Raw genomic sequence first — 12,424 nt, forward strand, 5'->3', positions numbered from 1 at the left:
TCCTCAAACATAGGCTCGCATCAGAATTGCCCAGAGGGTTTTTTAAACATAGGTACTGGGCCAACACAGCGGTCAGAGGTCTGGGATGAGGCCCTGGAATCTGCATTCTCACATTCCCAGGAGATGCTGGTATTTCTGGCCCAAGGACCACATTTTGGGGACAACTCAGCTAGAGGAAGGCATAGCCCTTTCTGCCTCTTTCAGGCATGCCTTCCTCTGTGAAAGGAATGGCTGATCTCACTACTGAGTGCGGGAGAAGAAACAGTGTGCTCAGCAGAACAGCTTCCTCCCTTTTTTCTACAGATGTGCGAGCTTGGAGATGCCATGTGTCAAAGCAAACTCTGCAAGGGAAGGAGGAGGGCCTACAGTTTTTGTTTTGGTTTGGTTTGGTTTGGGAAGCAAAGTTTGGTTTAGAAGAAGTAATAAACCACAGAACTAGAGTCATTCTCCAACATAAGATTTTTTTTTTAAATTTTGGTCTCTTTTCATCTATCTTCTGGGTCTTTTCTCTCAATATATTATAAACTCCAGAAGGGAAAAAAAATGAGTGCTATATATTAGCTTCCTAAAACACCAACATAATTCTCCCTCTTTTGAAATCATTTTTCTTCTTAGTTTTTTGAAAGCGTTATAAACAATCTCACTGACTAGTAAACAGGGCTGTAAAAACTGAGGAGAAAACGTGGCCCATATTCAGTGGAAGCAATCCTTTGAAAGACCAAGAAGACAAATAGACATGACACATCCACAACAAACAGTTACTAAAATGTATGGATGAGCGCAGCTCTGCTCCACTCTACATACTTCACCTCATTGAGCAACAAAATTTCTATGTTCACCAAGTATGAGAGAGCACTAGCAGGTAAGAGGCACCAAATCAAATGGTTATTTAGTACTAAAAGTACTAGTAGTAGTGTGCGTTTCATTCAAACACCTATTATTTAAATCCCTGCTATTTGCCAGATTATGTTCTAACTACCTTCTGCACACTGTCATCCCACTAAACAACTCTCTCTATAGGTAGATATTATTAGGTAAGGAAACTTGCCTAAGGTACAGGCTGGTTAATATCTGCCAACATAAGAGGTAAAGCTGGAATTCATACTCTGGTCTGTCTGGGTAGAAACCTGATGCTGTTTCCATTATACTGTGTACACATACTTGTAGCCAAACATCTGTATACAGGCTGTGAAGGATGCAAAGAGATGGAATATATAATACCAGCTCCTTAACCTCAAAAAGCATGTAGTCTATTTGAGAAGATAAAGGTATTTAAACAAAGAGATCTAAAGATTCATATAATATTATCACCATCTAGAAAATGTTTCAAAAACAGTAATGTGACTAGGAAGAATCCAAGTGCATAAAACTCAAGTAATACAGAATATGACTGATCCCTCACAAACTATTGTGCTTCCAGAAAAAAAGTGGATCTAAATAGTCTCTGAGAGATTGAGATCTATTATGTTAAGTGTATTCTACCTCTTCTCTAGTCTCTCAAGGACTCACTCAGACAACACAAGACAAAATTACTTCTTTTTCATACATACAGCTTTATTAATTTGTTCAGTGTCTTCTGGTCTCTCTCTGGGTTTCATATATTGATCAAATTTTAAGGTACAATCTAGTAAACTCCAGATCCATACTGTCCAAAAGAAGAGCATTCTTCATGCCAATGAGTCGTTACAATTCTGTTTACTTCCCTCTAAATAAATAAGAGCATGGTGACTTGATGGATAATAATGAAAAAGATATTAGGGAATTTATCATTATATCCTAGGGTGGGAAAAACTGAATATGGTATCCATACAGCACCAAAATTCAGACAAAATTAAAGCATCTCAAAAAAGGAGAATTGTGCAGAACTGCTAAAATCAAACAAAACACAAACAAAACAGAACTAGGGGAGAATCATAACATAGAATCATCAAAAAGGCCAGCTTGCAATTTGGTAAACAGAAGCAATGGAGCATAGGAAAAAAAAAAAAAAAAGTCCTGGATTAGAGGGATCCAAGATTGAATCCCACTTGGCCAACAATGAACTGTGTGATCTTGGTAATTTATTTTACGTCTCAGGGCCTTATTTCTGGGTAAAATGGGGAAACTGAACTAGATCAAGGGTTCTTAAAATTCATTTAGGAGGATCACAAGCATAAATGTGAAAAGGCATCTTTATTTTTTCTAACCTAACTAAAATTTATAGCATTTCCTCCAATTATAGATGTAAGTGGTAAACCATAGTACTATTAGTAATACTTGCAATTTTGTTCCAAAGGAAATTACAGATATCTTTGCCTTACAGTATAGCTGTTACCGATATCTCAAAATATCATTTATAATCACCAAGTGTTCGAATTTATAGTAATCATAAAAATCTGGGTATTTCTCTTTTCTTTTACTTTTTTAAAGATTTTATTTATTTACTTGACAGAGAGAGAAAGAGACAGCCAGTGAGAGAGGGAACACAAGCAGGGGGAGTGGGAGAGGAAGAAGGAGGCTCCTGGTGGAGCAGGGAGCTCGACGTGGGGTTCAACGAGGGGCTCGATCCCAGGACCCCGGGGTCATGACCTGAGCCAAAGGCAGATGCTTAATGACTGAGCCACCCAGGAGTCCCTATTTTATGCATCAGTAAGGAAGCAGATACATTACTGTATCACAATATTCTTAAAAATGTTTTAATAAATGTATGCGGACATAATTCCTTAACAATCATATGTACATTAGCTTATGCTTTTTAAAATGTTTCTCTGAGACAGGACTTTACTAGATTTTCAGAAAGGTCCCCTGGCCCTGACAGGCTCAAGGCTCGTTCCCAATAACACTGTAGGCTCTGAATACGCATCTCAGAACCAGAGGTGTCACTGGCTGGGCTGTGTACCAAGAACAAACAAGAGCAGGTGGCGAGGTAAGCGCCCTACGGGGAGTGCGGCAGCAACCACAAACAATAATGGCATTGGAGCCCACTGAATGCATCTTCGGGCCTGATGGCAGGACGAGGAAATGCTAAAGCTAGAACATCAGTGAGAAATACTTAGTCAGCAAATACACCAGTCACACTGAGGCAGACCACACAACAGCCCACCCCCTCAAAAAAGGTAAAAGCATGTGGTACCCCAACTAAAATGTATGGATGACTTCCTCATCACTTCCTCAGATGGGCTGTTAGCTAGAGACAAGTAGAAAGACACAGGCGATGCTATGGTCACAGAGATCACACCCAGATGGAAGCAAATGTACGTGCTTTGATGAGAATGGGAAGAAACTGCATGCTTCGATACGTTAAGTTCATGACTGCTGCTTGGGTACATTAGGTAAAATTACAGCAGTGTGCTTACTGGTACAGGCCTGCCGAAGTGAGGCATGTGAACTAATCTGCAAATCGACCCTAGCTGCTTCTGGCAGTGAAAAAATAAAAGGCTGCCCTATAAAGAGAAGCACGAGTAAGCTGAGATGGCTTCTAGCAGTGAAATTTTAACAGTAGAAGGGGATGAGTAGGTGGTATCTCTTAAACTTTAATGTGCGTAAGAAATATCAAGGGTGTTTGCCAAGAGTGCAGATTCTAGGAACTCCCACCAGAGATTCTGGATCAAGAGATCTTCCAAACTTGTGTTTAACAGGCAGGCATTCCAGGTTTATTATGATGCAGGTGATCTGCAGACCATACTTTGAGAAAACCCAGCTGACACTACTAGTTAGGGAATTCTGAGTCAAAGAAATAAAGAGCCAAACCAAAACATCATTTTTGTAAGCCTGTATCTACTCTAGCCCAGGCATATGGGCAGGGCCCTGTACACGGGTAAATACCAGAAATGGGTTAAGAGTAGGGTGATCAAGAGGCCAATGAGAAAGCCTTTGCCTTCAAAACTGGGTGGAAGATCAAGGGGTATGGAGAATCACAGTGAGACAAGAGGTGATATGATATTGGCAGAGACATATTAGCTACGATATAAAAAAAAAAAAACTTAAAAAAAATTTTAAAAACCTGCTTCCCCTCATATAGTTATCTAAAAGGCACACCCTATTAAAAATAATGTCTCCTTGGAAAGTAGTGGGCTGAGGGCTTCTTGTATGGAAAAGTTCAAACATACAGAGCAGCTCTGAAGGAACACAGGACTGTAAAAATCCCATGCTCCTTGTTGACACATTATCTATGCTACAGCACCTGCAAACAGAGACCCAGAGAACCTCAGACTCTAGAATGATCTGGCATCTCCCTCTATCTGTGTGAACTCACAGGGGTTACTGTTTCAACCATTTCATACCTCCTGTTGGAACCGTACACTGGCCAAAGGCTTGGGTGCCCAAATAAAGAGCACAGGACATGGAGAGCTGGACTGATCTCGATAGAACTGCCAAAAGCCCCATCTCAGTCCAGTAATGAGTCCAGGTCAAGCAAGTGCCACTCTGTGTCCATCATTAATCTTCTTTTTTTGAATCACCAGTGGGAAAGCAGACCTTCTTAGCCACCATCCAAGTCCTTGAACCACCACTCCTGCTCAGAGTGGAGAGAAGCCCTTGAAGCACAGATAAAGAACTGCAGAAGAGGTGTCTTTGGAAACAAATATGCTGAAAAATCAGTCCATTGTGTGGCTTCTTCAGAACAGGATGTGCACTTAAAACTTAGAGAAGGGAGAAAATAATGGTGCTTCATGCAAATTAGATCTTCGGATCCACACCTTTGAATTTGAGAGTGGTCATTAGACAATGCCATGAAGAAGGTGACAGGAATTAATATTCATGGGCCATCTAAGTGCCAATCTCCTAGATAGGTGTTTTATATGCAACACTGAATCTGGCAGCACTAACCCACAATTTGGGAAATAGGACAGTAAAGACTACCAGAATCATTGTCAGAACAAGGAGGGTACTCAGAGATCACCCCATCTGCATCCCTAATTTTACACATGAGAAAATGGAGGCCAAGAGAAGAGAAGAAATGGAACAGGGATGAGACATTGTTTTCTGCTTACCTTATCTAACCTCTTTCCAATGTCCTATGTGGCCTCCCATATAAACAATCAACAGTCAGGTATGCATATTGATAGACACTAAGGTCTTTATTGGAAGTAAAAATGTATATAGTGGAAATAAACCTCAGTCTACACATTAATGTGGGGAATAACTTATAATCTCAAAAATGTTTTGAGCATCTGATTCCACTGGGATAGGGAAAAATTAGTATCAATCAATTTGCTTCCCTCTCTTTTCTAGAAACTATACCTAAGTTCCAGGGAAACATGGTATAGGGGACCATGGTATGGGGAACCACAATGTGGTCTTAGATATCATCTGTCTGGTCCAGCATCAGATGAGATGTTTGTCATTATGTAGGGGAACTCCATCCCCATTTATATATACTTGTCACCACTGGTCACACATCTTTGTCCATGTTTCTGCTTCTGGAGGGTTGATCTATAGACTATTTCTATGCCATAGATGGAGACATGGGATCTGATCTTAGAGTGCCACCCATTATCATGAGAAACTTCATGACTAGTATGACCCGTCTGCCCAAACTCACTCTGCAGCCATCTCCTTTCATCCCCTTTTAAGTCTCTCCCCATGTGTAGAATCTCTCTGCTCTTACACCCCACAAAGATTTCCTAGGGTTTTCAGACGACTCAGAGCTATCCCTGGGAGACAGAAAGCAAACCTTGTCTTCCCAGAGCTACCTTTCAAACAGTCGCCCATTCCACCCTACCCAGAGGAAATTTTCTAGTCCTAGGGTTGAGAGAGAAGAAATCTTGTGTTCTGGAGTTCTCTCTGGCTCCCTAATATCATAAATATTTATAAATAAAATCAAAGGAGACTGACTTCCTTACATTTTTCACCCTGTCACATCCCGGGACTGAGATAGGGAGCAAGACCCACAGGCTCAGATTCAGCAAAGGTCAGAAGTAGGGATGGAAGGAAATGACTGCATGTGCTCATTTCTGTCGCAGTAGATTGGCAGAGATTAAAGTCAATGGAAAATGAGGAAGGAGTAAAAGAGACCCAGAGGAAGGGCATTTGCAATTTATCAAACTATGAAAAACAGTACTTTTTTTTTTTTGTAATACATTGAAGAACATGATGCAGAGCAAGATTTTAAAGAAATAGAGAGTTTACCTTAATATCATACCAGTGCTTTCTCCTACTTTTTGCTGAACTTTTATGGCCCTTTACTCATAACTGATGTGCTGTTCCTGCAGGCCTAGCCATTCTTAATGACCCAACCTTCAGGAAGCCGAAGGTAAGCTTGGTACGGATCCATCCATTCAACCTGGTGTCGGAAATCCTCTTATAACAAGATGGAGTATCACTTAATTTAACTCCTAGTCAATTAAATCTATAGGAGAGTTACATTTTCAACAATAAGAAAATATTATGAACAAACTTCTGAATCCTGGCGTTTGTTCAAAAATTATTATAATTAATTTAAATGAATTTAAATTCTCCATTTGTGGTCATAAACACATTAATGACCTGCTAGTCTGGGGGCATCTAATATATCTTTGTTGATAAAGCTTAATTATGAAGGGGAGAATTGGGCTTTTCTGATGATGTTTTCTAGAATTTTGCAAATTATTTTAAAATATGATATTCATTTTTGCCTGGAGGCCAAAGCAGGTTTTGCAGAGGCAAATCGAGAGCATATTTAAATGACTCAACTTGTGCCTATGTATAACAGCCTCGCAGAGTGTCAGTTGGAAGATTGTGCCATGCTGTTAATTTGAAAGTAACAACGAATTTTCAACCAACTCCACCTTTATCTTGACAAATCCTTTGGGCATACTTTTAAAAGTGAACCTTGCGTGCTCCATGACTTTTCGTTTCCAGGCAAAGATTTTGTGGTGCTAATCATGAACTAAAGAACCTAATTATATAGTCTTCAGAGAGCCAGGAATCCTGCCCAAAGTTGGTCAGAGTTTGAAGCAAAGTTTACTTCACGCAGTTCCTACTTCTCCTTACTATTGGATTTTTATTTATTACAGCAGATTTATCATGTGCTAGATAATTTCACATTCATGGCTTTTCTAGCGCTCAATTTATCAAGGAGAGTGGTGCCACATCCTTCTGTATTTTATCGCAAGTACCATCAGGGTAAGAGAGACAGGTTCTCTTTCTCCTGCAGTGACTTTACCGCTAAATCATAATTCATAACGATGCGTCTTTCCTGGGTTCAATTTTTAATGTTGTCTACCTTTTTGGAATGTTTACATAACAGGAAAAAAGAAAGCATTATATATGAGTCACATCCATATCACTCATGTGTTCTCTACTGAGAGGATGAAACCAGAGCTAAAAAAATACTGATTTTAGCTACTCGTTTTGGACATTTTTTTTTTTTTGGAAGTTGCACACTTTTTCATTATCAAAGACAAGAAAAATGAGGAGAAACGTGATGAGGGCTGAAGTCATGACTTTCACTTTCCTTCCAAGTTTAAAAAGTGAGGTGGTTAGTGATATAGCACATTGATTATATGGTACTCAATCAGTTAGAATCAGGACCATATGGATTAGTGAAGGGTCATTATCCATCAGTAAATGAAGTTATTTTCTTCTGATGCTGTTCTTCACGCTGTGAATATAGTAACTAATAAAATCCATTTTACTTTACAAAAGAGCAACAGATCCTCTCACTTTCTCTTGGAAATTGTGCTTGTTCTTTCTTAATACTGTTCTTCCCCAACTCCCTTATTTCTTTGCAGAGTACTTACCTGCACTACCAAGCAGGTGTTGGCAGTTAACTCCAAAGGGAACACTGACTCTGAAGACCCCCAGTTTCATTTCCACGAAAGTTAATATAGATTCTCCAAATGGAGGCATTTTCGATAAGGGTGAATATCAGAGAACAGTGATCTTTCCAAAAAAGTTCAAAACTTCTCCTTCAAATGACTTCCTAGTGAATATCAGAAGGCAGTGAAATCACTCACACCCATTTTGTTGACTTTCAACAAAACATTTCATCTCTCTGAGCCTCTGGTGCCTCATCTGTAAATTAAGGACTATTCTTGCTCTCAAATTTTAACAATTTTCTGACCTTTATTCAACTTTGTTGCAAAGAGCAACAAAATCGCATTATCTGGATTTAACAGCTCTTATTTTAATTAATATTAAATGTGACTATCAAAACTCCATGCCAAAATCTTTGTCAAATTCATTTTGTCTCCTTTTGTCTGTATTTCATAAGTACAGATCTATAATTCTTGAACAACAGGACAACATTTTCCCAAAATTTCAGAGGTTTAAGTGATAGTTTTGCATCCTCAAGAGTTGTGAATGGGTCAGCCCCAAGAATATTTACATAAATGCAGTGACTTGTTATTAGCTTGGCAAAGCTTTCAGCATTGTATTAAAAAGTTAATAGCTGTTTGTAAGCATTCTAGAGATCAGTTATTACCCGCTCACTCTAACTTAAATTCTCGTTTTATACTAATAGTGCCCTAAATTGCTCATTGAAAGTAATTTGAGTCCTGAGGGAAATGAACTCAATATTACCATCTTACATAAGAAAAACTTATAATAACAAAGACTAGATGACTTTAGGATCATCTAATAGGTTATGGGTCAAAAAAAAAAAAAAGCCCAATACGTTAATCTACAAAATACTTTTTCAATAAAAAAAGAAAAACCAGATCTAGAACAATGTGATGTTTTCAAGCAACTTAATGAACAGATTAAATCAACAAAATGCAGAAGTCAGTTGTAGCAAAATGGCCCCAAAACATGCTTTGGGTAGGAAAATGTTTGATATACATAGCATACACTCAGTAAATGTCAGCTCTCATAAGTACAATTATTATTACAGAGCCTGAGGCTCTGTTTTTCTGCTGGAGAAATTTTCAGCATTGAGAAATAGTCAATAGTCATAGTTCTTGCTTCTTGTCTGTTCTGTCTTGCGAAAGACATTCCCCATCCTCACAAACATAAATGAGGTGTAGTATTCAGAATTTTGTGGTTGTGGTTATTTATTTATTTTTTTTTTATCATTTTTGGCCAAACATACTAGCTACTTAATCTCAAACCTTTTTTCTTAGAGCCACTGGTACCTGTCTTTGAAAGGCCTTTCCCATTTAAAACCAAAAACAATTATAACTGTTACCTAAGTACCACAGTACCCTAAAGTGAACTCATGTTCCTGCTGCCTCACCTAAGTTTTAACTCAAACCAGGGGCCTGGGGACAAAAGACTTGATAAAATTATTCATTCACTGTCATTAATCTAAGTAAAACATCACGTGTGTGCATGTATATATATAGACATGTATGTGTATATGGCTATGAATATATGCATAACTATCCACATGGGATATAAACTCAAATTTTAAAACTAATATGTCTAAGAGATGGAAATTAGGTTATTTTTATCATTAAAATTTTCTGTTTTCTAAACTTACTATGAAGAATATGTATTACTTCTATAAGCAGCATAAACAATAAGCTTTAAAATAAAGTATGTCTGGTGATGGTTGCATAGCAATGAATGCACTTAATACCACTGAATTGTACATTTAAAAATGGTTAAGACAGTGAGTTTTATGTTTTTTACCACAAAAGGATAATTGTAATAGTAATAATAATAATAATAAAGTATGTCAAAGCTATAAAACAGAATAAGAAATAATCACCATTCTAGGGCAAGGATATTCTCACAAGACCATTTGCCTCTTGTATACCCATTACACCTGGATCCCAAATTGGGTCCTATAGAAAGCACTGCTGCTAAAGGTCTGTGTACCCTGTAGTACCCACTGACCACCGACGAAAGTGGGATTTTCTCAGAGTGAGTCTAGCTGCAAGGTCATTCTGAGGTAGTGTGGGCTGGTGAAAGTGTAGTTTCTAATTACAAAAGCAAACTATGTTCATTTCACAATTTGGTGGGTGTGCAGAGGCAGGTTATGTAAAGACAGATTATCAGAATTATTCACTATTCATAAATGAGTATTCTTTCCATAAATTTGAGGTCACACGATGTATATTATTTTATAGTCTTACTGCGTACACTTGCAATGTCATTAAATATTTTTCTAAACAGTAATTTTATGGCTGCCTACATATGTATCAAATTACTTAACAAATCCCTTGTGCTTAACCCTTTAGGTTTTTCTCCATGAGAGATAGTAATGCCACCAGCATGCTTCTACAAATAGCATCTTCCCTCTGTGGATAATGGCACTCTCCTACTTTTTTAAATTCATTAATAAATTTTGTTTTTTAGAGCAGTTTTAGGTTCACAGCAAAATTGAGTGGAAAGTACAGAGAGTCCCTATATACTCCCTGTCCCCACACATGCACCGCCCTCCCCACTGTCCACACCCCACACTGCAGTGGTGCACTTGTGACAATCCAGGAGCCTACACTCATCCATCATAATCACACAAATCCACAGTTTACTTTAATATTCACACTTTGAATATCTTTTTTTATACCTAATTCATCCTCCTTAAGCTAAATCTCTTGAAATGGAACTGCTGATATAAAAAATATGAACATGGAACAAATATTCACATATATGTATATATATATATATATATATATTCACAAATAATATTTTCATAAATATTCAGTTTCTCACTGAGTTTTATCCTGAGACATTCATTCAACGTCACATAGTAATTTGGGATCAGACAGACATGGGTTCAAATCCCAGCTCTGGACTTCCCGTCACGATGTCCTTTGTGGAACTTGGCTTCTAAGCTTCAGTTCCTTCCCACAAAAAAAACTGGGACAGTAACTACCACCATACGTGATCATTTGACAACTCAGTGAAATCATGTGCATAACGTGCTCAGCACAGGTCCTAGAGTCAGTGGCACTTTTGCCGAGAACATGCTTGAGGCCAGGCTATAAATCTAAATGCGTCAAAAGTTCTGAACGTCAGGGTCCTTTCCTGACATTTTAATAAGGTACATTACACGCAGAGCATCTATCTCCTTCAACTAGAATACCTACTTTGATCTCAGAGATCATCAATTAGCATCCAGGTTCTCCAGTTAAGTGCCCATGTGACCAACCTACCTGCATAATTCACAGCATGGTCAATGGGATGATGTGATCCCAATTCATCCTTCTCTCCTCAACCTGGCCGGAATTTCCTGTGGACAGATACACTTCCTCCCTCCACTGACTTTGAGCTTAGCCATATCACTTGTTTGGCCAATGGCACATGAGCAGACTCACGGTATAGCACATCCAGCCAGAGGCTACACATGAGCTGGGAGGTTTTGACTCACCTTCCTGTGCTCCTTGCCTGCACCCTGAGAAAAGCATGCCCTCGTGCCACTGCCCTTCCACCTGGAAATGAAAGACACATGGAACAGATGTAAGCTGCACTGCACCCAACCCACATACCAACCTGGGAAAAATTAATGTTTGTTATTTTAAGCCATAAGATTTGGATGCCCTAACTTGCTAATACCCATGGTTGTTAATTTCTGCCAACACAGACATACTTGACTTCAGAATAGACACCAAAGGAAAGGAAGGTGCCTCCTGAAGAGGCATCTTTGTTCTGAGACCTTTACTAAAAGCAGTACCACCACAATGCCCCAATCCTCCTTTCCCCGTAATAAAGGCAAGGTACTACAGAGTGTTCACAAAGACAATATGCTTGAGAAACTAGAGCCAAGGTCCCAAGGTGGACAGGCTGGTAATGGAAGTCTGCCTTGTCTCACTTTGGTTATTCCTCTCCAGGGGTGATTTACAAGGTGATAAAAGACTTCAAGCTGCAAAAGGTACTTAGGCTGTTAAAAACCAGCTTTTTTATGATCCCTTGTTCTTTATAGTACATGTTGTTTCATTAATCAAATGCTTATTCTATTAGAAGTCCCAACCCTTTAAGATGGTGGGACATTTCATTTTTATTGCCCTGAAGTGACATTAAAATCCACATGCTACCCAGCAGATCGCTGGTGAATTCTTAGTGTTCAGACTCTGCATCCTCTGTCCTTTTCGATCTTGTCTATTTTGTGTAGTATTTCAGACTTCAGGTGTGTTTTTTGTGTGTTTTTTGTTTTTGTTTTTGTTTTTGTTTTTTTTTTTTGGCTTTTTACCTTGTGTTGATACTGCAATAGATGCTGAAAAAGTTAGCCAAAATCCCTTGTTTCCTCCATCACCATATATTTAAACTCTGGAGCCAGTCACTGATGTCATAATCAGGCACATGGGCTTGTGCAATACATCTCATCTCTTCTGGCCTAACCTTCAGCTGGGTCAGTCTTATCTGCAACTGCTAAATTAGATAACCCCATCCCATCATCTGAGAGGAAAGTCTGTCTGAGTCATTCCCTTGTCAAAGATGGGTTTTATACTAGAATCTCTTGCTGCGTATTTTTTTGACCAATGTAACGAATTTTTCATTTTCTAGTTTTAAGTTTTAGGCTGTCCTGAGTAAACTACATAATTATTTGTAACCATTTATAATTTGTAGTCATTATATAATA

The sequence above is a fragment of the Ursus maritimus genome, unplaced genomic scaffold, assembly GCF_017311325.1.
Source record: "Ursus maritimus isolate PB19 unplaced genomic scaffold, ASM1731132v1 scaffold_28, whole genome shotgun sequence".
Taxonomy (NCBI): Eukaryota; Metazoa; Chordata; class Mammalia; order Carnivora; family Ursidae; genus Ursus; species Ursus maritimus.